This window comes from Vulpes vulpes, chromosome 1 (assembly GCF_048418805.1).
Source record: "Vulpes vulpes isolate BD-2025 chromosome 1, VulVul3, whole genome shotgun sequence".
Taxonomy (NCBI): domain Eukaryota; kingdom Metazoa; phylum Chordata; class Mammalia; order Carnivora; family Canidae; genus Vulpes; species Vulpes vulpes.
The window spans coordinates 111,014,536-111,038,358 of record NC_132780.1 but is presented as its reverse complement, the minus strand read 5'-3'; the positions used below and the strand labels follow the sequence as shown (position 1 = coordinate 111,038,358).

Below are 23,823 nucleotides of genomic sequence, written 5' to 3'. Positions count from 1 at the left end.
AATTTTAAATACTCTATTTCTATACTTCTTGCATCATGAACCAGTAATAAACAGCTCACACACTGGCACCAGCCTGCAGAGCCCCCACTTTGAGTGGTTCTACTTTAGATGATATTTATTCCCCCTCCAATTCTGCTTTAATCTATGATCTGAAAGGAATACTTTACCACCAACAGCACATTCTACATACAGTATGGATAGATGACATTTTGTTCTAAGTCATGACACAGTAAGCAAGGAAATGGGTCATGGTTTTTCTGTCTGCCACTTCTCCCCCAAGCCAGAGCTGGTATTTATGCCTTCTCTTTTCTGTTAGTGATTCCATTATCTCCTTGCCTCCTGCCAGTCCCTTAGTTAGGTCTCTGGTGGGGCAGCCTGAACCTTGATTCTTGAACAGTTTCAGTTCTCAGTGGTCTTACCTATAGAGGGGCAATGGTCTCCCCTACCCTTTCCCACCCAGAACATAAAAGAAAGGGATCCACTATGTTCCTATCATATTCCTCCTAACTGCACAGCACTAATCATGGTATTCTTACCGGGCACAGATGGCTACCCCAGCTAATGCAGCATCCCACTTTTTTGCCATTTGCCCCCTGCCATGAATAACCGAAATGACCCATCCTAGCTTATAATTCCAAAGTACCGCTGTATGTTACGGATATATAGTGTGTAACACACAATACCACACCGTATGTGTGATGTGCAGGACCACTCCGGATGTTACACACTACATGTTGCTTCCAGTCCTCAGGTTCTAAAAGAGAAGGTGAAGGACACTAAAAGCCACAGTGAGTAAAAAATGGAGAGCAGCTTAGTTCTGTTAGACACCACAGTCTCCCCTCAGCCCATGGTTCCTAGATCTGCATCTTCTAACTATGAGGACGCAGTTCCTTATTTGGAACACTAACCAGTCTTCTGCAAAGTAGCTATGTTGTCAGTTGGAAGGTGCCCTGAAGATCGCAAGGCTACCTCTTTAGAGACCATTCCACCACATTAGAAGGCTTGCTGCTTCATGAATAGAAAATGTAAAACAGTGAATTACATTTGAATTAGTCCCTGGCTTTCTTTGCTTTTGAGCCAGGAACTCCCTTCAGAACCAATTTGGGTAGGATCATGATTGAGTATGAAGCATCCAGTAGTTCTGGCAAAGGCACCTCCAGGGAGAAGGGAAATATGATTCCTTCTATAGCAGAAGCAATTACGTATAATCCAGAGGAGCCGACTTGTCTTTGTTAGGTGTGATGCAACATCAGAGATGTGGGCTGATAGCTGAGGCTGACAAAGTGAGTTCTCAGCTGTGGCATGGCCTGGTTTGCTCTAATGAGAGAAAGGCTGTGTGGTGGGGCCTATACAGAGCCTCTTATCCCTACTCCTATGGCTGCCTTATTCATGTTCCATGGGCATGCTCACCAGAAAGCCTTCACTACAAAAGAGGCTCTCAATCCCATCACCAGGCATTGGTGGAGCCAGTTCAGCTCAGCCTCCTTCTCATTGCTTGCCCAGTAGGTTCTGAATGGTATGTAGGCAGGCTGCTCATGTAATTTGTTTAATCGAACATTGGAAGACACCCTTTGTTGTAGATATTGGATCCCTGATCATAGACTCTAAGGCTAAGTATCTTCTTCATCAATTCTATGCCATCTGATCTACCTAGACACAATTTCTGAAAGGAATATCCTTGGCTAGAGAAAGCAAAGCCTTTCTTAAAATCTAGTAGCTTTCATTGTAATTATATTAGGATTTGCCACAGACAACATTCAGTATCCAGACCTGGCTCAGCCACTGCATAAATTTCTTCCAAAAAGGAAGCAACACACAGACAGAAGGTACAATGAGAATCGGCACCTGATGAAGTAATAATGTGTTAGGCATCTTTTCTGGTACCACCAGCTCTTTCCCCGGGCTCAAGCTCCTGCCAGGTAGACCTCTCAGGGTTCCAGCTTCCACGAGGAGAACTCATCCCTGGAACCCCACAGTATCAATTCCTCCCACCACAGAAGTGACTTCCTACTCTTCCATGAGTTTTTCACTATCTTCTTCTTGATTTCTCCTCTATTTTGTGGATGTCTGCATTAAATTCCCTCTGTTATAAATGATTGAAGTGGATGCTATTTTCCTAGACTTTACCTACAGGCCAGCTAACTTTCCTGACACTGGTGTCTGCAGAACTATAATCAACTCATTTTTTTTGAGTATTTAATGGGAAGGTCTATCCTGGCCAAGTTTTGGAATCCCCAAATTAACCAGCTCCCTGACCTCTTTAGTAAAGGATGCTTGGAGTAGAAAGCCCAGATGGTAGCATTTTGCATACTCCATGCCTTCAAAATAGTTGATCCAAAGTAATGCCATACCCTAGGATACTTTCAAGGGCTTGAAAGAGGAATATATGAATATTCATCCTTATTCTCATCTAGTTCCTTGGTTTAGCCATTGCAACATTGATGACAATTGAAGAGTGAAAGTTTTTATGTCAAAAAAGTAAAAACAAACACCAAAACCAAACCAAACCAAAACAAAAAACCCCAACCCTCCAACAAACAAAAAACAGAACTAAAAGGCTGGCTCATCAATTTAATTCCATGTTTAATTTGAGCCAAAGATTTCTGCTTGTCTATTTCCTGAGCCCTGAATATTGCACTGCCTTTGGATTTCTGACCACACCCGCTTGGAGTCTGCAATCAGTTGCTTTCAGCATGACTCCTCCTAACTCTGCTGAGTGTAGGGATCCCATTTTCATTGCATCTCTCTCCTCTGCAGTCTCCTCTGGCCTCCAAAAACTGATAGCAATGTGCATTTTTAAAGAATTCTGCAACCTGGTTTGGTAATCAGTTTCTCCTGGAAAAAGAGATTCTTCTGGGCCCCAGGAACAGAACAAAACGGAAGGCAGGTGGGCCAGACATACATATATATCCAAACTAATGTTTCCAGTTCTTGCAGACTTTGAAAGCAAGAAAAGCTCCAGATAGAAGGGCCAGGACTCAATGTCACCTAGTGTAGGACAGCATTCAACAAAGGTTTGCACTAACCAAACCATCAAACTTGGAATGAAAGCTGGCTGCCTAGGCTAGCTTGCTGAATAGAGGTTACCTGGTGAGTACTATAGTAATGATTTCAGCAGATCTGAATTTCTGAAATTTCCTCTGAAATGTTTTCTGTACTATACCCTTTGAGGCATGTATGTGCTGAATTTAAATTCATTTTTGTTACTGAGAGAGCAGTGATGAAAAAAGAGATAGGATATTAGGCCGTATACAGTTGCCAGATAAAATACACGATGTTCAGTTAAAAATATTAGTTTATCTGAATTTAAATTTATTATAAGCATGTCCTATGCATAATTTGAGACATACCTATGCTAAAGCAAATCATTTGTTGGCTATTGGAATTCAAATTTAACTGGGAATCTTGTGTTTTTATTTGCCAACTCTAGCATCTCTATACTTGGGGGGCATTTGGCATTAGTTTCTTCTCATATATAGGAGACTTAGCTGCATTTGGCAAGGGAGTATAGAAGTGGATAAGAACCAAGGCTGTGGAGTGAGGGTGCCTAGGTTTGAGTCATGTCACCTCCACTTAATGACTATGACCTTGGGCCAGGACCAACCACAAAATTTATGGCACCCTGATGCCTCATGATGTACCCTCATGAACCTCTGTTCTTTTCATTTTGGAAACAGCTATACACCCAGAAACTCACTCTGATGAGGGGTCTGGTTGCCTGAGGGTAAGAGGTTGATGAAATATTTGGCTACCACTTACCATGAGCATTTACATTTCTGTCCCAGAACACAGAAGGGAGTCTCACTGCTTTTCAAATCAATAGGGATGAATGACTGATTCCAAATACCACTGTTCTCTAGGTATCATTGTATATTACATGTAACTATATATAGATATCCTACCATCAGTTAGGGGTCGTGTGTGTGTGTGTGTGTGTGTGTGTGTGTGTGTGTGTGTGTGACAACAGGGAGGAACCCAGAATAACAAGCAAAACCGACTCAGGGGAAGAAGTCTAAGATGGCTCACATCTCAAACAAGGGCCACACAAACCAGCTTCTGGACGTAATAGGAGTAGTACAATGTCAAAACTCAGCTGCAGGGGACTGAGGTCATTGCACCAGGACCCTGCCTGAGATGACCCCATCTTTTCTGCCTCTGCAGGTTTCCAAATCTCCTCTTTTTTTTAGGAAGATGGCGAAAGCCAGCTTGAATCCAGCTCCTCTATTCCTGGATCAGAATGATTTGGGGACAGAGACAGAGAATGATAGCACAGCCGGAGCCTCGCAGGGAATTGATGTGAGCTGGGCACACACCCCAGTGTGAGTCTATTTTAAAGTCTGCCCCAGCAACCCTGTCAGGACTATTACAAGAAAATAATCAGAACTATAATGGATGTATGGACAAAGTTTTTATTACAGTGAAGAACTAGAAGCAGCTTAAATGTCCAGTAATATGGGGAAATAAGATATATGTAACTGTACATTATTTGAGGTGACTTTAGGCTGGATTGATATTTAATATTATGGGAACTTCTTGTATGAAATTCATAATGCTATTCAGGCTTTTATGGTGATCTCTTTTTATAAAGACTGGTAGGAAATACACTTAAAAATTAAAACTCAATAGTCTCACGACCCAGAGATAACTTTCAGTTTCATAGTTAAGTAGCCTACATTTTTCTAGAAGTCTGAAAATTATTTTTTAAACTTAAGATTTCTGATTGCTTATGAATCAAATTACGACTTACTTTTCAAAATAGATGTCCTTTGTTTCCTGAATTAGTAACATGAAACCAACTCACTTAGATTCCCAAATGTCCCATGCTCATCCCTACAAGTTATTTCCCTTGCAGTCAGCAACTGTGATTTCAAGATCCACAGAAGTACATCCTTCCTGAAACCTCAGCCAAATCCTAGTGATGTCACTTGCCACCTCCTTTTTCTACATCTTGTTTGTATCATTCATTAAACTTTTACGTTATTCATCTGTGTCTAGTTTCAAAATCATGGACGTTTTCAAATTTCAGGGTAGGTAGAAGGAAGCACAGGTGGAGCGGGGGGAAGGTGGGAGGGAACAGAAAGAGAATTGAAGATAGAAAAAACATGGACTATTCCAGTTTAAAGATGGTGGAGAAGAAAGATAACATTGGTAAACGAAATGCAATGGGATCTTTAATTAGGTCTTCCATCAAAAAATCGCTATGGGGCTTCTCAAAGTGATGTGCATGTGAATCACTGGGTTCTTGTCAAAACACAGTGATGCCTAAACTTCTGGTTTATGGATCAAACCTTAAGAAGTAATAATTTAAAGGGCATTTTAAGAATTACTGGAAAGCACTGGCTGTATTAGATAATACATCAATGTTTCATTGCTTCAATGTGATAAGGGTAAATGATTATATGAGATAATCATTTGTAGGAGATATGTACTAAAGTGCTCGGGGTAGAATGTCGTTTGTATCTTACTTTCAAATAGTTCAGCAACAAAATTATACATAAATATGTATATGAGAAATAAAATTGGATGAAATAACAATTGATGAATCTTGGTGAAAGGCATTCACTGTACTTTATCCTTTTTCCTGACTTTCAAAATCGTCAAAATAAAAAACAATGAAATGATAAGTAAAGATAATACACAGCCCTAAGCTATACTTCACAGAAATTGAGTCAATCCATCTGGAGCAAGGCCCAGAAGTTTATATTTTAACAAACACTCCAGAAAGTTCCATTGCAAGTTGTACACAACCACATTGAGAACAATATCTAAGACATTGGTGGGGGCATTGTTGCTTGAGGATTCACACCCTTGATATGGTGAAGGTCTCCAGGTTTGAAATATTTTTGTAAACTAAAGAGCTAAGTTCAGTTTGTCTAGCGGCCTTTGCCATTCCCCTTTCTTAATGGCACCATTCTTGCCTTAGGAATCTTCCTCCGGATTCACAATATGGAGACAGACGGAGAGAACACCTGCACATCCCTTACCTTTCAAAGGTGGGCACTTGTATTCGTTTTCTATGCTAACAAATTACCACAAATGTAACAGCTTAGTATAACACACGTTATCTCAATCTCTGTAGGTCAGGAGTCCAGGCACAGCTTAAATGCACCTTATGCTCAGGGTTTCACCAAGCTGTAATCGATGTGTCAGCCAGAGCTGCTTGCTCACTGGAGGCTGGGAGTCCTCTTCCAAGCTCCCTAGCCATTGGCAGAAACAGCTGTAGCACCGATGCCTTCAGCAACTAAAGGCCACACTCCATTCCCTGGAACAAGGCCCTCTCCACAACATGCCAGCTTACTTCAAGGCCAACACAATCATTTCCCTTATTGTTAACTCAGAATCAATTGGTAGGAGAGCTTAAGGGCATCTGCAAAATCCTTCACCTTTGTCATATAATACACCTGAACGAAGATCTTAACTACCCAGTCATATTCATGATGGGCCTGGCTCACATTCTAGGGGAGGAAATTACACAGAGTGTGTATGGCAAGAAGCAAAAATCCGGGGCCATCTTACTGTGCTGCCTATTGTAGTAGCTGTGGGGGCCAGCTTCTCTGATGGCCCTCCTGCTATTCAAACCCTTGTATGGTCCTCTCACACATTAACCAGGGTGACCTATGCCTCTGGGTTGACTGTAGTGTGATTTAGTGCTATTCCTGCTGTTCCCAGTATCATAAGACAATACATTCCCTTTTTATGCCCTTTATTATGTTTTTTAAAGATTTAATTAGGGTGGGGGCAGAGGGAGAAAGGAGAGAGAATCCCAAGCAGACTTCACACTGGGCATGGAGCCCGACATCAGGCTCAATCCCAGGACCCTGAGATCACGACCTGAGCTGGAACCAAGAGTCAGATACTTAACTGACAATGCAGCCCAGGCACCCCTTTTCTTGCCCTTTAACTTCAGAAACTTTCTAAGTACAGTTAGGTCTGCTGAAAACATTTTGACCCTCTCTCCATCTTCAACAAGTGTAAATTTATAATGATATGCAATCAGTATATGCAAATCAGCCAAATTCAGTAATTTGTCTCTCTTTCCCCTCTCTTGATGGCTGTGATTAAGTTGATTTGAATCTGGTTTCTGTCACTTGGAACCAGGAGTTCAGACTCATAAAGCCCCCTGTAAGATTAGTTTCATGCCTTACTCTGGTCATTACTTATTGAATGATGTCTTTCCCTCCAAGGTCATGTTGGCAGGTCCTCAATCACATGCTAGGTCATGCTTTTTAGATTCCCCAGAAAATAAGTTCTATTTACTTGTATTTCTAAGAAAGTTCCTATGGCATTTTTTCCCAGGGAAGCCTTAGCATGCTGAGAATACAGCAATTTTACTAAATGATCTACATTTATTCCAGGGTAAATTTTCTCTATAGTGTATGGCATTTTGCTTCCTAACTTAGCTAATCAAACTCTCTGGGTACTGAGCTAACTATTCATGCTGAAGCAGCCCTAGCAGTCATTGTGAAAAGAAACACAATAAACAAATCCTACACACAAATCAAGCAAAAATTCTGAGTTCGAAGATGCCATTTCTCCATTCTTGCTGCTCTCAGCATATAAGAGTCTGTAGAGACCCCACACTTAACCCACAACTCTGCTTCCTCCCAATTCTGGATGACAGCAGTGAGTTTATACAAACTGGGATCTTTCTCAGTGAGTCTCCTAACCCATATGATAATCCTATTGTGATTCTCTTTATCCAATACTACTGCTGAAGTGACAGATAATGCATTTTAAACTTTATAATCATTAGACAAAGTTGTAAGGGCCTCTTCTAACTGCCCTTCCCCACATAATTCTAAACTGTATCATATCCCAGAATAATACAGTACTTTTCAAGTCTAAATTCACCCTCGACATCATTTTTTCTTACCAAGTCAATTTAAGTTAGGCTGGTGACCATTCACAAAAGTTGCCCCTGGTAAAACTGAAATTACATAATCCTATTAATGATGTTTATCCTTTGGTTTAATACATTAAACATTTAGGGACTGAGCTAAGAGGAATTGGCATAAGTAGTAATCTGCATTGTGCCTACTAAAGAATATTTTCACTCTATCACATTCCTTTGGATCAGAGACCTCAAAACCAAACCAAATGGATTCAAAAGTGGCATCTGCATTTAAGGCCATGTACCATTGGCCAAATTACCCAACTGGTCTGTGTCAATTTTACACCTGTCATATGGGGATAATAGTAATATCCATCTCAGAATCATTGTTGTAAGAATTACCTTAATGATGTATATGGTAAATACTTAACATACTACCTCGCACACACTAAATGTCAAACAGCCAACACAAATCACACTGAAATTTGGCTTGTGGATCTCCCCAGTTAGCATAGAAGGAACATTAGCATCATTCAAAAGAGGCATCATCATCACATCTTATGTAGCATTAATACTCTTTTACAGGCAGCCTGGGTGGCTCAGCGCCACCTTCAGCCCAGGGCGTGATCCTGGGGACCCGAGATGGAGTCCCACGTCGGGCTTCTTGCATGGAGCCTGCTTCTCCCTCTGCCTGTGTCTCTGCCTCTCTCTCTCTCTCTCTCTCTGTCTCTCATGAATAAATAAATTTTAAAAAATACTATTTTACATGCTGTACAGATGAAATTAAAATGATCCCAGAGTATTAGTACTCCATATGACTAAAAGAATAATCAATCCTCTTTGCAAGATATTATGCCAGCTGAAAATTATTTCTGTGACATCTGTGCAAATACAAAGTCTGGGACACAAAAAAATAACCAGGCACTCAGACAAACTAACAATCAAACAGAAATAACTGAAAATAAAACTCACAAGCACTTCAGATGCTGGAATTTTAGACTTATACTTTAAAATAATCATACTCATTTTGTTCAAGGAGACAAGATATAGAATTTTGGCAGAAAACAAAATCATGATGACGGACCAAAGAGAAACTACAAGAACTGGGAAATAGCAACAATTTAGTAGATCCGTTTAATAACTGTGTGGGTAGTCAAAGAATTAGTAGCCTGGAATATTGATTGGTCAGAGAGAACTACCTAGAATAAAGCAAAGAGAAACTGAAAATGGAAACATTAAAAGAAAGGTATGAAACAGAGAGGATACAAGGAGAAGGCACAATATAAGTGGAACTTGCGGGGGGGGGGGGGGGGCAGAGAAAATGAGTAAAAATAATTATTTAAAGAAATAATAGATGAGAATTTTCCCAAACTGAAAGCCATTAATTTGCATATTCAAAAAGCCCAACAAACCCTAAACAGAAAACAACCACGTACCTCCCAGTGAAATATTAAAAGCCAAGTAGTAGGAAACAACAACAACGGCATATGGTCTTCAAAATAACAGACAGCTAACTTTTAAACAGAGTTAATGGAAGTCAGAAGGGAGTAAAATACTGAAAGAAAATAACTCTCAACCCAGAATTATAAGTTTAGCAAAAATGGATTTCAAGAATAAAAAATAAAGTGAAATAATTTTAAGACACAAATACAATTTGCCTCCAGTAGATCTGCACTAAAAGAAATAGTAAAGGCATGTTTCAGAGGTAGAATGAAAATGATACCAGGTAGAAGCTAAGATTCAGGAAGGAATAATGAGCAATTTAAAGGGGGAATATGGGCAAACGTAAGTAAGTGGACCAATGGTGATAGTGTTCAAAATACAGACATAATTAAAGGCCATAGTAATGATTCTTTGAAAGTTCAGAGGGTGCTAATGAACTTAGAGTATCTAAAAGGAATGTAAGGTCTTTGCACTGCCTGTGAAGAAAATAAAGTACCAAGTAATATAAGGCTTTGGGAACCCCCCCTCCAAAAAAAGTGTATCATAATCTAGTGGTTAACCAGAAAAAGAACTGCAAAAGAATGTATAACTTCCAAGATAGCAAAGGGAAAAAAATAGAACAAATTTGGAGTAAAGACCAGAAAGACAGACATTTGGAGGAAAAAAAAAAAAAAAAACATAAAAGAGACAGGGCAAATAGAAAGCACTGGGTAAGCCAGACACAGAACAGTTCATACTGCACAACTCCCATTGTCTGAAATTCTAACAGTGGCAAAGGATTCTAAGCAGACAAAACTAAACCATAAGGTTTAGGGATGCACACTTAAGTAGTATGACTAAAGAAAAATAGGGAAAGGATGATCATAGAAGTTCAGAAGAGATTTCCTCTGAGGGAAAGAGATGGTGGTGATTTGGAGGGGACATGAAAGGTTAGGAATGTTCTACTGCTTGGCTAACTTCCATGCCGATTCATTTAAGTATATATATTTTGTGCTCTTCTCTGTATTTATTTTACTTCCACAAAAAAATAATAAAAGTATTAGGGAAATCTAAATATTCTGATATGACATAATCCTCAGAAATATATGGTTGAATAAAGTACAGAACAGCAGAAATAGTAGGCTCTTGTTAGAAAAAAAAAAAAAAAGCTTATATACTTGTATGCATGCTTGTATTCCAACAGATCATTTTTTAAGACATACATAATAAATTTAATCTGGCCCCTTGCCTCTAAGAGGGGAGAGTAGGACTCTGGTGTTTATGGAAAGAAGGGGCTAATTTTCAGCCAAATGCTTTTGCTGTGGAAATAACTCTTGAATTATTATTTTTTTTTAATAAAAAGAAACTTCATCAACCTATAACTCAACTTTGAAAAGAAGTAAGAGTTACTATTGGAGGAAATAATTAGTTTTAAATTAACAACTGCATTTTGAAATCTTAATTTAAACTTGGCATGTATTACCAAGAATTTTAAATCGTTGCTAAATTTGTTCAAAAGATGGTTCAAATTTTCATAAACCTAGAGGGGAAGCAAAGTGGCTTTTATTTTAAACAGACACCCAGGAATTGATTGTCTTTCCCTTTCCCTCACACAAATGCACTAGAGATAGGTATGGATAATTCATTTTCATTTCAACTTGTTTCTAGAATATTGGTAGAAGCCTCCATCTGCATTACAATGGAGTGCTACTAAAAATAGGAAGCAAACTTAGGGTAAACTGAATTGGCTGAATTTAAGAATCTGCCATAAATCATGAAATTGTACTGTAAACTCTTAGTCATATGAAGAGTGAAACAGATCAGACTCCAATAATATGAATAATTTGAGTTGTCAGAATGATTAGAACTAAATGCAGAAAACATTAGGGAAGTCAGCAATAAATAAAAAGATAACATCATTGTTGACAAGGTGTGAATAAATGAGCCAGGACTTCTGGGTTAAGATAGCAACCTCAGCACAAATTTTTAATTTTGTTTCTACCTCAAGTCCATAAAAATTTAGAAAAGGATTTTCTAAAAATAAAAAAGGAAAAGGAAAAACAGGAGGTTGAGGGGAAGACAATAACATTGTGAAAGCTAGAGAAATATGGGAAAGTACTAACTGATTTGGTGGATACAAGAAAACGAATCTCTAGCTAGTACTGGGGAGATGTGAGCACCAACCAGTTTATACTACAGGATGCTCAATAAGCACAGGAACTGTCTTTGGAGCTGGGAGTGAAAGGAGAGATAAGAAAAGCTTCTGAGAGCCATTGCTTTTACCAATGCAATGTGGATGGTCTGGACCCTCTCTGTCAGACTACATATTTGTGCCCCCCTCCCATTTCGTATGCTGAAACCCTAATACCCAGTGTAATGGTACTGGGAGATGGGGCCCTCGTCATGGGATTAGTGAGGAAGTATATTCTCAGATACTTATAAGAAGAAAAGAAAGCCTACTTCTCCCTTTCTACTCTCTACCATACGGGGATACAAGAAAAAAAATGGCCATCTGCAAATCAGGAAGAGTGCCTTCACCAGACACTGGATCTGCCAAGACCTTATCTTGGGATTCCTAGCCTCCAGGACCATGAGAAATAACTTCTTCTGTTTACCTCACCCCATCTACAGCAATTTATTATAACAGTTCAAGCAGACTAAGACCCTCCCAAAAACAGATGGGATGTCTAGAGTCCATGCACTCATTAAGCAGTAGAAAAAATTGTATTATATCAGGAAACTTTCTGGGCAGAACAGGACAGACCCTAACATGGTCTAGAATTGGCTTGAGGCCTTGAGAGTGAGAGCAAGTGGCCTTGGTTTTTATTACAGTTAGGGGTGAAAATATAGAGCATTCCCAGAATTGTTTGAACTTCCCTTCAATGCCAAAAAAAAAAAAAAAAAAAAAAAGGAGTGCCCTGGCTTTCTTATGAGCTTGCCTAAATTTGGGGAAGTGGGGAAGGAATAAATGGGCTTGAAAGCTTTCAGCAAAGATTTTTAAAAACGGAGTCAGACTCTCTTACACAATTTAAGAAGTTAAACCTTGCAGATTCCCTCCTCTACTTCATTATGCTGAGCAATTCCCCTCCGAACTCTGAGAAAAATCTGGAAGCTTGTTCTCTGGAGAAACTAAAAGCAAGATGTCTGCACTGATGATCTTGGCACACATCAGAATTAAAGTAAAAGACAGAATTAAGGATCAAATGCACACCTAACGCTGAATAAAAGATCTTTCCCCCACTGCCAATCCCTATCACTCTCCAGTGAACTCAGTTGATAATCATGGTCCATAGTTTAAGCTCTCAGAACTTCTAAAGAGCCTTTTAGATCCTCCATACTTATTAAACAGATGCTCAGATATTATCATATATGTGGGGGAAGCTCCTGCCATGGAAGATAGAAATTTAAAAAAATTTTAAGAACTAATTTCTTCACAAGAAGGCATCTTGGAGTACATAAAAAATGCAGGGGCTGGAGGAGAGGGAAATCAACACGACCAAATGAAATAAAATTACCATCATCCTCAGAGAAAATGCTACATCCATGAAAGAAGAGCAGGATGCCATAAAAAAATTAAGAAAGCAGAAAAGAGCTTGGAATTGGGAACATAAGTGCAGTCATTTAGAGGGTTAGAAGATGAAGTCAGGGAAGTCTCCTAGAAAGTGGAGCAAAAAGACAGAGGTGCAGAAAATAGGAGAAAAAGAGATAAGAAAACGGGATGCCAACCCCAGAAAATCTAGGGGAAAAAGAGGAAACAGAGCATAAAACAAAATTGTTCAAGAAAATTCCCCCAGAAAAATAGGACGCAAACTATTACTGCAAAAAAAAGTTTACTGAATAGAAGTAATAGATGAAAATAGCTACACAAAGACATTTGAAATTTCAGATCACCAGCAAAAATAAGATTCTACCAACATCCAGAAAGAAAGAGCAGATCAGAAAGGATCAGGGATCAAAAATGACTTCAGACTTCACAGCAACATCACTGCAAGCAAAAGCAAAATGGAATAATATCCAGAAATTTGAAGGAAAATGACTTGTAACCTATAATTATTATTTAACTCGCAGACCCTGTGAGGGTAGAATGACATTTTCAGACACAGTCACAAAAAATTTACTACCGTTTCTCTCTCTCAAGAAGCTGCTGGAAATGTGCTCCAACAAAAAAAAGTATAAACCCCAAACAAAGACATGGTGTAGGCAATAGAAGTTCCAAATGGGAGAGGGATGAAGGGATTCCTAGGAGGATGGTGAGCAGATATCATGAGATGCTACCTGGAAACTAGACCAGTTTGGGGCAACACAAGTCTAGACAGACACGCTGTAGGATGTACTACCATGATGCCCACTGTTTTGGTTTAGTCTTTAAAAACAAACAACTACTACTACAAAACACCTAGAGGAATGCCCTGGAGAGCCTGGCATGGATCAGAATGTGGGGATCTTGACAATTTGCTGATACATTCCCTGCTCTTTCCCCCAGGTCTTGCAGCCTAAAATGGATACGGATATTTATTTCACCCCACTAAAGTTTTCAACTTCGATTCAGTTCTGAGAGCTGGAACAAGCATGGTGAGCTCTGAAACAAGAAACCGAGGGCAGTTCACTTCACTCCCACTGATCATGTTTAGTACCTGTTTTATACTACAATTCTTTCCAATTCAAAGACTGTGGTAACCCGCAGATTTCCTAGAACGCATGCATGGCCTCCCCCTGTGAATACCCCAGAAGGTTCTCTTGTAAACTCCCAGGAAGCAGAGGCCTACAACCCAGAGGCTGTTGAGTTTACCTTGTCCTGGAATCTCTCACACAATTAGCTTTGTACTTGCCACCCTGCGGAGGGGAGGCATGGAGAAGGAATGCTGAGGAGCAGCAAACACAGGAGGGTTTTAAGTTCTATTTCATAACTATAGTGGAGGATTTAAACATTTTTTAAATTGTGGGGAGGGGGTTAATTAAAAATTTACACTTTGCACATAATTTCACATGTAGAAGAAAAAGAAATAAGTCAACTGATATAGTAACGGTTGGACTGTAAATTGGAACAGATTTCCTGGGTGACTTTCTGGCACTAAGTATCAAAAAATCCTAAAACTGGGCATGCATTTTGACCCAATTCTACCTCTAAGAATTTTTTAATTTTCTATTAAAAGTTGGACAATGCCCAAAGTACACAGAAAGGCTTTGCTGAATCAGAAACTAACAGTTAAAAATTAGGAATCAAAAATACCGACTCTTGCAGAATTGACAACGTAACTGGGAATATTCATGCCATTGACCATTTTTGCAGTCATTAGATATGGTGCATTTGCTGACATGGGCAAAGTTCACATTACACTGTAATTTATTTTAAAATACTTAAGCATGGACCATATGATACATGTATGCACTGATTTAATCTACCTCCCAGGGGTAATTAGTTAATATTTGAAGAACCCTGTTCAGTGCATGTACGCAGGGGATGTGCTTTGGAAGTGGTAATGGCAAGCACTATAATGATAGCAAATCCTCCAGTGCTGCTGGAGCTAGTTCAGTAGGATAGGAGATGTTCAAAATATGTTTTCATTGGTGAAAGCTACCAAAACATCTGCTCTTGCATGAACAGGAGAATAACAGAAGCCTAGACCTACAAGAGCAGTTAGCAGTGGAATATTTCGGGGTCTACCTCTACTTGTCATGCAAGGAACTTTGAGTACCTATGCTCTAGTACTTCCCCAAACTTGCATGAACAGGTTTTATGACTTTTTTTTTTTTTAAGGTTTTATGACTCTTAATGGTCACTTACTAAATGTAATGTTTTGGGTAATTCTGAGAAGAAGATGCCAAGATAGAATTTTTGCAGATTTATTGGGAGGACTTACCCATGATGGAAAAGGGAAAGAGCACTGAAGAAGGCAAGAAGGACCTTGAAGCTATGAGGAAGTTTGGACGATTGTGAAGGAGCCAGGGAAGGAAAGAAAGAAAGGAAAGGAGGAGGAAAGAAAGGAGGAAAGACATTTGGGAAGGTTTTAGGTTACGGTGGGGTTCCTAGAAAATTTTAGCCCATCTGATGGAGAGTTCCTCTTCTAAAGTCACCCATCAAATGAATCACTCATGTTGCAGTGAAGGACTTGCATTAATACCCCCAACTGTTCTTAGTGATTGCCTGGGAGCAGCCATGGGAAACATGATGTCAGTGTAAATGAGGCCATAAGTCCAGAGGCACAGCAGCTGGCACCCAGTCAGTTATGCTCCCCACAGCAGGAGCCTTGAGTATTTTCATGGTTGCCATAGTATGTGTTGCAGAATTCAGACTGCAAACCACCTAGAAGAGAGTTTGAGTGCCCTCACTGATAATCTAATCATTGGAAACAGAAGTAGGAAAAAAGAATCTGATGGTTATAAAATGGCCAAATTTGCTGAAATCTATTCTTAACAATATTAAGTGCGGGGTGGGATGCGGGAGGGGCTATGAATATAGCATGGCCCCATTTGTTTTAAAGTCAATAACATTCTAAGTTGTTGTTTTTTTTTTTCTTCTTCTTCCTTTCTTTTTTGTTTCTTAAAGTATTTTACTAGGTACCACTACAATTCCTTTAGAGATTTTTGCCACTTTCCCAACCAGGCCCTGATCCCCTATGCAACCATCTTTATCAAGGCCTTTTCCTAAGGCCCTGTGAATAAAGAGGTAAACAGGTATTTGGGGTATAAGGAGACAAAGAATAAAGGTGCTAAGGAACAGAGAAAGAGCAAAGTAACTAGGTGTTCAGAGGCCAAAAGACTTTATGCTGTCTTGTGAGTGATGTTCTATATGTTCTTGAGAATGAGGAAAAAGAACTGCATGCCAAGTAGAGACAGGGAAGCATCTATAAGATGAAGAAACGATAATCAAGGTTGACAAAGTCCCCGAGCAATTCCAGAAATCTGAGGACATACATTAAATTTCCCACATAACTTGGGGAGTACAAGCTGATCTGAGGTAGACGGAGGGTCACAAGAACTGACATCTTAGCTAAAAATAGACACACAAAATCTATTTGGGTAGAAAATATTGAGAGCATGAATAGAATGTTACTATTGTTTCTTTCACAGAATAAAGTCATGACTTTTTTAAATCTGTATTTTCTAATTTTTCTACAATAAACATGAATTGGTATAATATAAAGAAAAAGATGTTGGAGGGGATCCCTGGGTGGCTCAGCAGTTTAGCTCCGACCTCAGCCCAGGGTGTGATCCTGGAGTCCCGGGAATGAGTCCCACATCAGGCTCCCCACATGGAGCCTGCTTCTCCCTCTGCCTGTGTCTCTGCCTCTCTCTGTGTCTCTCATGAATAAATAAATAAAATCTAAAAAAAAAAAAAGATGTTGGAAAAAAAATAATTTTGGTGATTGTTTATTTCCAGGAATTAGACTGAACATTAGCTAAGTTAATGTTTTCAGCACAATCGCCGACATAATTGGTCAATTATTTAAAACAAAACAAAAAACACCCTCCATAGAACAGGTCAATTTACCCTGGAGCCCACAGATGCATTTTGCAGCTAATTCCACCTGGGCGTCATATTTAGTAGGCCATGCTAGTCAAAGCAGATCTTTTTGTTAAGTTTTCTTTTCCAGGCCTGTTGATAATAACTGGCTATATACTCTTTCTGAACAGCTTTTGACTAGACCCATCTCTGCTTTGTTATGAGGTCTTAAGAAAAAGATTGCTCCAATAAGATCTAAATTCAAAACTGTAGTTAAAGCTACCACTTTTCTCAAGAAGCAATCTCCTTCAAGCACAGCTACGGTTCCCTCTCAAGGACAGGATGACAGGATTCTATTGGCAAACTAATGTACTATCATGTAAAACCACTGAAGTAGCTACCTTAATGACAGAGACATGAAGGTATTCTCTTCTTCCCTCATTGTTACTCATACTTCCTCTTGCCCGCTTAATTTCTAAAACATACAGATCCATCTTTAAGCATCAGCAGCTAGCACTTTACACCCTACTAGAGAATCATGAAGAACAGTTGTACACGTTAAAAAATAGACCTAGAGAAAGAATGTCACAGATTCGAACTTGACGCCATATATCCAATCCTACAGGCTTAAATTCTATCTTTGGATAAAGCTAGATCCCTGGAGGATGAGGTTACCACTGATCACAGTGTCTTCCTATTAAGGAAGAAGAAGAAAAAAAAAAAGAAAGCCTCCCGTTCTTCCAGGAAGTCACTGACTGCCCTGTACTAGGATACATGCATGATTTGTTGAGAGGAATGAGGCCAGATTTTAATCTCGATTTGTCACATAAACTAGGTATCCCAAAACACTGCTCAGTCTGAGTAACTGTCCAGCGTAACCAGGGTTAATGTGCTTCACAGACACTACCTTAGTCCCACGAGGAAATCCTGTCACTACATTATGCTTCTACTCTAAACTTTTCTCTCTTCATGCCTCTCCAGCCATATTTGTTGAGGGTCCTATGTAGACCAACGTTTCCCAGCTCTTTGGGTTTCATGGACCAGTTAAAAAATTTGAAAAGTATTTGAAAAAAAAAATACAATAAAGTATATAATCTACTGAGCATAGGAATTCCAAAATAAAGGCCAATATTTCTCAAGAAATAAAAGGCTGGGGAACCCCGGGTGGCTCAGCCGTTTAGCACCCCCTCAGTCCAGGGTGTGATCCTGGAGACCTGGGATCGAGTCCCATGTCGGACTCCCTGCATGGAGCCTGCTCTCCCTCTGCCTGTGTCTCTGCCTCTCTCTCTCTCTCTCTCATGAATTAAAAAAAAAAGGGGGGAGGGGGGGCTGTCTACTTAGACCCACATATTTACTTTGATAAAGGAAAGCCTACTTACATGGTCACCACCTGCCCCTCCTGTCCGTGCTGTCTCCTCCAGGCATGTGCGGCTTTCTGCAGGTTCTCCAAACCACGCAGCCACTTCTGTTCCCTCATCTTTCAGGTCTCAGCTGGGGAGTCAGGGAAGAATTTAAGCAAACTTAGGAATTGCTACTGTTTCATTAATTGATATAAAAGTATAATTGGTTATATATTAATAGGTTTCATACTTATCACACTTATAACCTGAGCTTCAAGAAAAGAGCCCTCATACGCAGCTTTGTCACCAACGCCTGACACAGCTCTGACTGTACAATAGGTTCTTAAATATTTATTGAATGGATTACACCCATGTCCGTTATATAATATACTTCATCAGAATCTGAATTTTGAACCAGAAGAACTTGATCCCTTCTTTTGAATATTAAGCATTATATAATTTTCTTTTGCCTTTTCTTGCTTCCAAGAATCTTAGACACAGGCTTATATTCCATCATAGCAACTATGTTGACTCTTCTGGTTGGAATATTTACTCTGTTTCCTCTTTCGTATTTTTTTCTATTATTTTACCCTTATTGTAAGCTGTTCTAAGCGGTTTCAAATTCCTTTTCAGAAAGACACATGGTGTAAATAAATAAATAAAAGCCTTTAGTGAAATAGCTCGCCTGCTCCTGAAATAAAATGCTGACATTTCAAATGTTCCTTATTGTAAAGGTTAGATGATTAAATATATTCCTCTTCTGCTACCTCAGATTACCCAGATAAACATCAACCGCAGGCAAACCACACGAATAGATCAGGCTTTTGAATGAAGGTGGTTTTAGGAGCCAGGTATATATTTGAAAATCGAGAGAAAAGAAAACACAAGGTATAGCATTCTAGTTTTAAAACAAACAAGCAACTCTAAGAAAACCACATGTACTTTTACTTACCCTTACTATATGCCCTTTTAAAATATTAAGAAAAGCCAGCTGCCATACTTCCCAAAGAAGGAGCAAGACTCTTTCTCCCATGAAAACCAGCTTATAAAGGTCTGCTCTTAACATCCAAAAGTGATCAGACTAGCTGGCTTTAGGTTGATAAGTAATACTTAAAACTGGGCCACGCATCAATTAGACTTTTAATTCTGTATTATATTCTAATAGAATGGCTTTAACACCAAATGTACATAGGCTAATAATCCCTAATTGGCTCAATTACTCATATAAAACATATCACCTGTGGTCTCTGGCAGCACTTCATTATCTCAGAGGAAAGACCCTGAGTTTCCAGAAAAGAAAGTTCCTGCCATAAGATAAGCCATCTTAATTTATCTAATAGCTTGCCTACATGAGATTAGGACCCTGGACGCAGAAAGCCTCTGGGAATGCTCGGAGCCTCCTCCTCTCACAGGAGATAGACTGTAGCAGAAGTGAACAGGCCAGCCTGAGGCCGCACAGATGAGCAGCAGTCAGGAGGAAGGGCTTCCTCTGCCCTGGCAGCCTCTGTAGGGAAAACAAACCATCTGGGAGGATGGACGGAAGAGTCAGGTGGCAAAGGAAAGGCCACCAGCCCTGAGCTGCTTCAACTCCAAGAGACCATCACCCCCTTTCTGTGTAATAGGAGGCCAAATTCTCTTGGTCGAATCTGATGATTCTCTGTCAACATTCTTGCCTCTGGAGCCACAGAATAGTTCAGCGTGCACAGCACCGAGGGAACCCCCAGGGCTCGCTCCTGAGCTCCGGGCCAGCAGGACAACGCCCTGGGCGAGCCACCTTGATTTAACTCCACCTCTGATGGAAGGCTAATGGGAAAGCCAAAGCACCATTTTCAACCTGTGTGGGAAAACCCGGGCCTTTGTCCTCCTGAAGGATGGAGGTTTTGGCACAGGCCCTGGCATCTTTCTGGGCAGGCACAGCAACCTTTGTGTTCAACGAGGAGGGAAGCCCCCCGACTCAGAGTGGGGGGCTCCTCTCACAGCGAGGCCACCCGAGTCTTGTGGTACCAGCAGGTGTTGGAGCAGGAGGCAGGTGAGAGAACCTGGGCTTTTTGCAGTCAGGCCTCGTTTTTTTTCCCCCACTACCAGCTCCAAAACTTATTAGCTACAGGACTTCGATGATGTGCCACTTTTTTAATGGTTTCCCTCACCTGTCAAACAGATTGGGGCTAGCAGTGGATACAAATGCCCTTAGTCCTCACAACACCTTGAGGAAGCGAAATGCCTACATCTGTGCTCATAGATGCACATCCTTTTCACATGCTACCACCCTCTCCTTGACTTCTCTGGCCTTTCCAGCTTTTCTCCTAACAGGAGACATGGGGACAGGATGTGGGTGTTCCAGGTCTGGACCAATCGCATCTGGCGCCAGGGCAAAATTGCTCCCCTTCTCCTGCCAAACTCTCTCGCTGTCAACAATATTGCTATTTACAAATTGAAAAGGACTCCATCTGGATTCAAAAGGCGAAGGAATCCACAAAATAGCTAAAGGTAAGCCTAAGGATGTGGAAGTGGAGGGTTTGTTTTTTAAGAGCAGGACTATGATTCACTTTGCTTGTGATAACAAAAGAGTAGGTGCTCACAAGAATATGGAAGGTGGCTCCATGGCTGCCCCTCACCACCCCCACTTTTTCTTTTCCTTTAATCTCTTTCTCTGCGTCAAGTATTTTCACCGACACCTACCCTGGGCATGTGCTTACTGCTTGCTGGTACAACAGTTTGCCAACTTGCTAGTATTGTGGGCACAAAAACAAAATCAGTCTGCATCCCACATGGTTCACACCAGATTTCTGTCAGGAACAGCAGACACTCAGATGAGAACATGACGCCCCCCTTTGTAAAGCCATCCACGGTCCCACAAGAGTAACATTTGAATTGTGCTTGCAAATTAAGGAAGATTTAGTGGGGATCAGGGGAGAAAAGGAAGAGGCTTTCGTAAGTCATTTTACACCTGAAAAGAGGTACGGTGAAGTCATTTCCCAAACGCCCTCATCTTCAATGTTGACATAAGTAAATTAGGATTGGTTTGCCTAGGGTCACAGAGATTGGTTTTATGTGGCAAAAAGCCAGACCTTACCCTAATCGAGTCTTTTGACTAGTGTGTGGCTGTCCCTCACCCTACACATGGAAGCCTGTATGGACACCTACTGAGCACTTAATAAACCTCTTCCTCTGGTCCTGCTGCAGCAACCAGCCCTGCAAAAGCTTCAACTAGTTGAGTACAGTTGGAGCCCGAAGCACCTTGCCCTGAGACGATACCAGCACCTAGAAAGTTCTGAAGTGGAAGTGAGAGTGCCACAGGAATTCTCTCATTCTGCTACCATCCACACATGTATGCACCATCCAGAAATACGACGGAGGTAATGCCCATGAAGGGACTGGAGGGGATGGTTAAATGTAAGCAGTTCTGAAACTTGTTTCTAATGCTCCTGAGAAGTCCCAAAGGGTGGAGCAGTCACTGGAGGTGGTGACCTAGTCAATAATGCATTGCTGTTGGCCTTTCTTCTTTCATTCCTGGTTTGCCTGCCCCAGTCTCCGTTGTAGCCTGGGTTTCCCTGGCAGCAGAGCCTAAGGTTGTCACTCTCAAGGTCTCATCCTTCCACCCTCCCCTCACATGGTTCAAGGATGTATTCTTCATGATCGAAAAGTCATTGGGGAACTTTTCATTTTTGTGGTAAAGTGACCCATATTCTGAGTCTCATGGACAACCATGTTAAAAAGTTGCTACGCAATTTCAGTATCAATGTTCCTTTCTCTGGCATCAAATTATACCGTATTGTCCCATGTCAATAAAGACGAGGCAGATGTTTTTATCAACTGAAGACCAAGTGACATACCACATGGAAGGTGTCACCAATGGTACTAAAAACCATTTAAATCAATACTGGGGATAAAAAGAATTATCCCTCAAAAGGAGAGTTATGGATTATTCAAGTCTGAGAAAAATTGCCTTCATATAATTGTCTTAGCTTCTATTTCTAGTCTTAAATCAGCCTTGCATTTCTAATCACCCCAGGTGTTTTCACTCAAACTCCTGAGGCTTCACACTCACCCAAAAGCACAATATCTTTTTTTTGCAATATTATCTCTCTAAACCTTAATTTTGTAAGGCACTCTTTTTCTATATATTAAAGCTTTGAGTTCTCCAACAACAGTAGATCCTCTAAGATGTTCAGCTGTTGCTTTTTTTTTTTTTTCATTCTCACCATCACTACTCTGTTAGGAACTGTAATCGAAACTCTATTCACAACTTCCATTTAACCACCTCACAAGATAGAAGAATTGGAGAAAATCAGTCTGTGAAATATACCTCCTAGGTCGGGTGCCCTAGAAGCAGAGCCAGAGATGGGGATTCTCATGCAATTGATTTTCCGAGGGTGCACTTTCAAGAGAAAGCTGTAAGAAAGTGAGAGGATAGGACAAAGAAAGGAAAGAAGCCAAGCAGAGATGGGCTGACTTGAGTCTGGTCTCCAATGAATGTTGCCACAGACTTGTTTATCCTTAGGCAAAGAGTCTGTGGCTTGTAATCTCAAATTACATCCCAGGTGGGATCGCCCTGCCCCCCAGGCATCTCTGGGCAGGGGCAACTCTCCGGAAAAGAGTGCATCCTGATTAATTTAATAGCCAACACTCCTAGCAGCTGGGGGCTGGGTGCATCTCCCCAGCAAACAGGATCTGTGCAGGATGTCAACAGGAGCTACTGCTCAAACCTGTACAATATAGCTAGGAAGGTCCAGTGAGGAAACAGCAACAACCACAGGTCTTTCATAAAGAAGTAATGAATTACAGGAAATTGGCCACATGAGTGATGGGAGAGGTGGGAAGCAACAGGAGTGAATAAGACAATCCAGTAAGTAGCAGTAACAAGAAGTTGCTGCCCCCCACCAAGGCTGAAGGGACAATGGTACAGTCTAGGCTACCTGGGAGTGCTAGAACCCCTGAAAGGATGCAGAAGGGACCCCTCAGGAAGTAAGGATGGGGATATAACTTGCCTTCTCCCTTCCCCTCCAGCCTTCCAGCTTTCTGCCTGTGTTTCCTCTTGGCCAAACCTACAAGGAAGTTAGAGGGGAAAGGGGGGCCATGGAAATGTAACTTCTTGTGATGCAAAGTAGGAAAGGGCAGAAAGAGAACAGGAGCCAGTGAACAGGTGACTGAGCCCACTACAGTGCACCTGTGCTTTTCTGTTCATAAGAAGGCAGATCTACACCTATCAAAACAGCTTGTGTCATCCATTTTCTTTGCTATTATATAGAATAAACAACTTTAGAGGACACAGGCATTTCCTTAGATTAAAAAAGAAGTAATGAAATTTATGCCTGGTCCTAGTTTATGCAATCAAATGTGTACCATTGGTTGTTGTTCTAGCTTGGTTCCTAGTTTTTGAGCTGTGGAAGAGCCTAGCATCCAAAGCTACATTCCTCCTGATGCCCATTCCTAAACCCAAATTAAATCTAGGCAAAGGGATTAAAAAAAAAAAAAAGATTTGGAAAGTGACATTAAGAATTGAGCTCCATTCTATTAATAATTTTGGCACAGGTTGACTTGGCAGGAATCCCTTTGTTTGAATTTCCATTTTCTCTTTCATATATCTGGGTAAATACTTAATATTTGATATTGATATTTTCAAAAATTTAATCATCACCTGAAATGTTTCACCATGCACTAAATAACATAATTAAGCATTAACCATAGGCCCATGTGGGAACATTTACATATGTTTTTAATTATTTGTCAATTTGTGCCAGTACTTGGGACTATTCAGGAAACTGTTTATACAATGGCTGCCCCTA

At 40.5% G+C, this 23,823-nt stretch overlaps 1 long non-coding RNA gene across 1 annotated transcript; it reads left to right on the top strand.

The window, feature by feature from the left end:
- The first annotated feature begins 644 nt into the window (after nt 1–644).
- LOC140594076 (uncharacterized) lies at nt 645–16,347 on the top strand. The gene is made up of 3 exons (XR_011994597.1): nt 645–4,319; nt 5,924–5,993; nt 13,737–16,347. It is a non-coding gene; the product is annotated as an uncharacterized lncRNA (long non-coding RNA).
- The last annotated feature ends 7,476 nt before the right edge of the window (nt 16,348–23,823 follow it).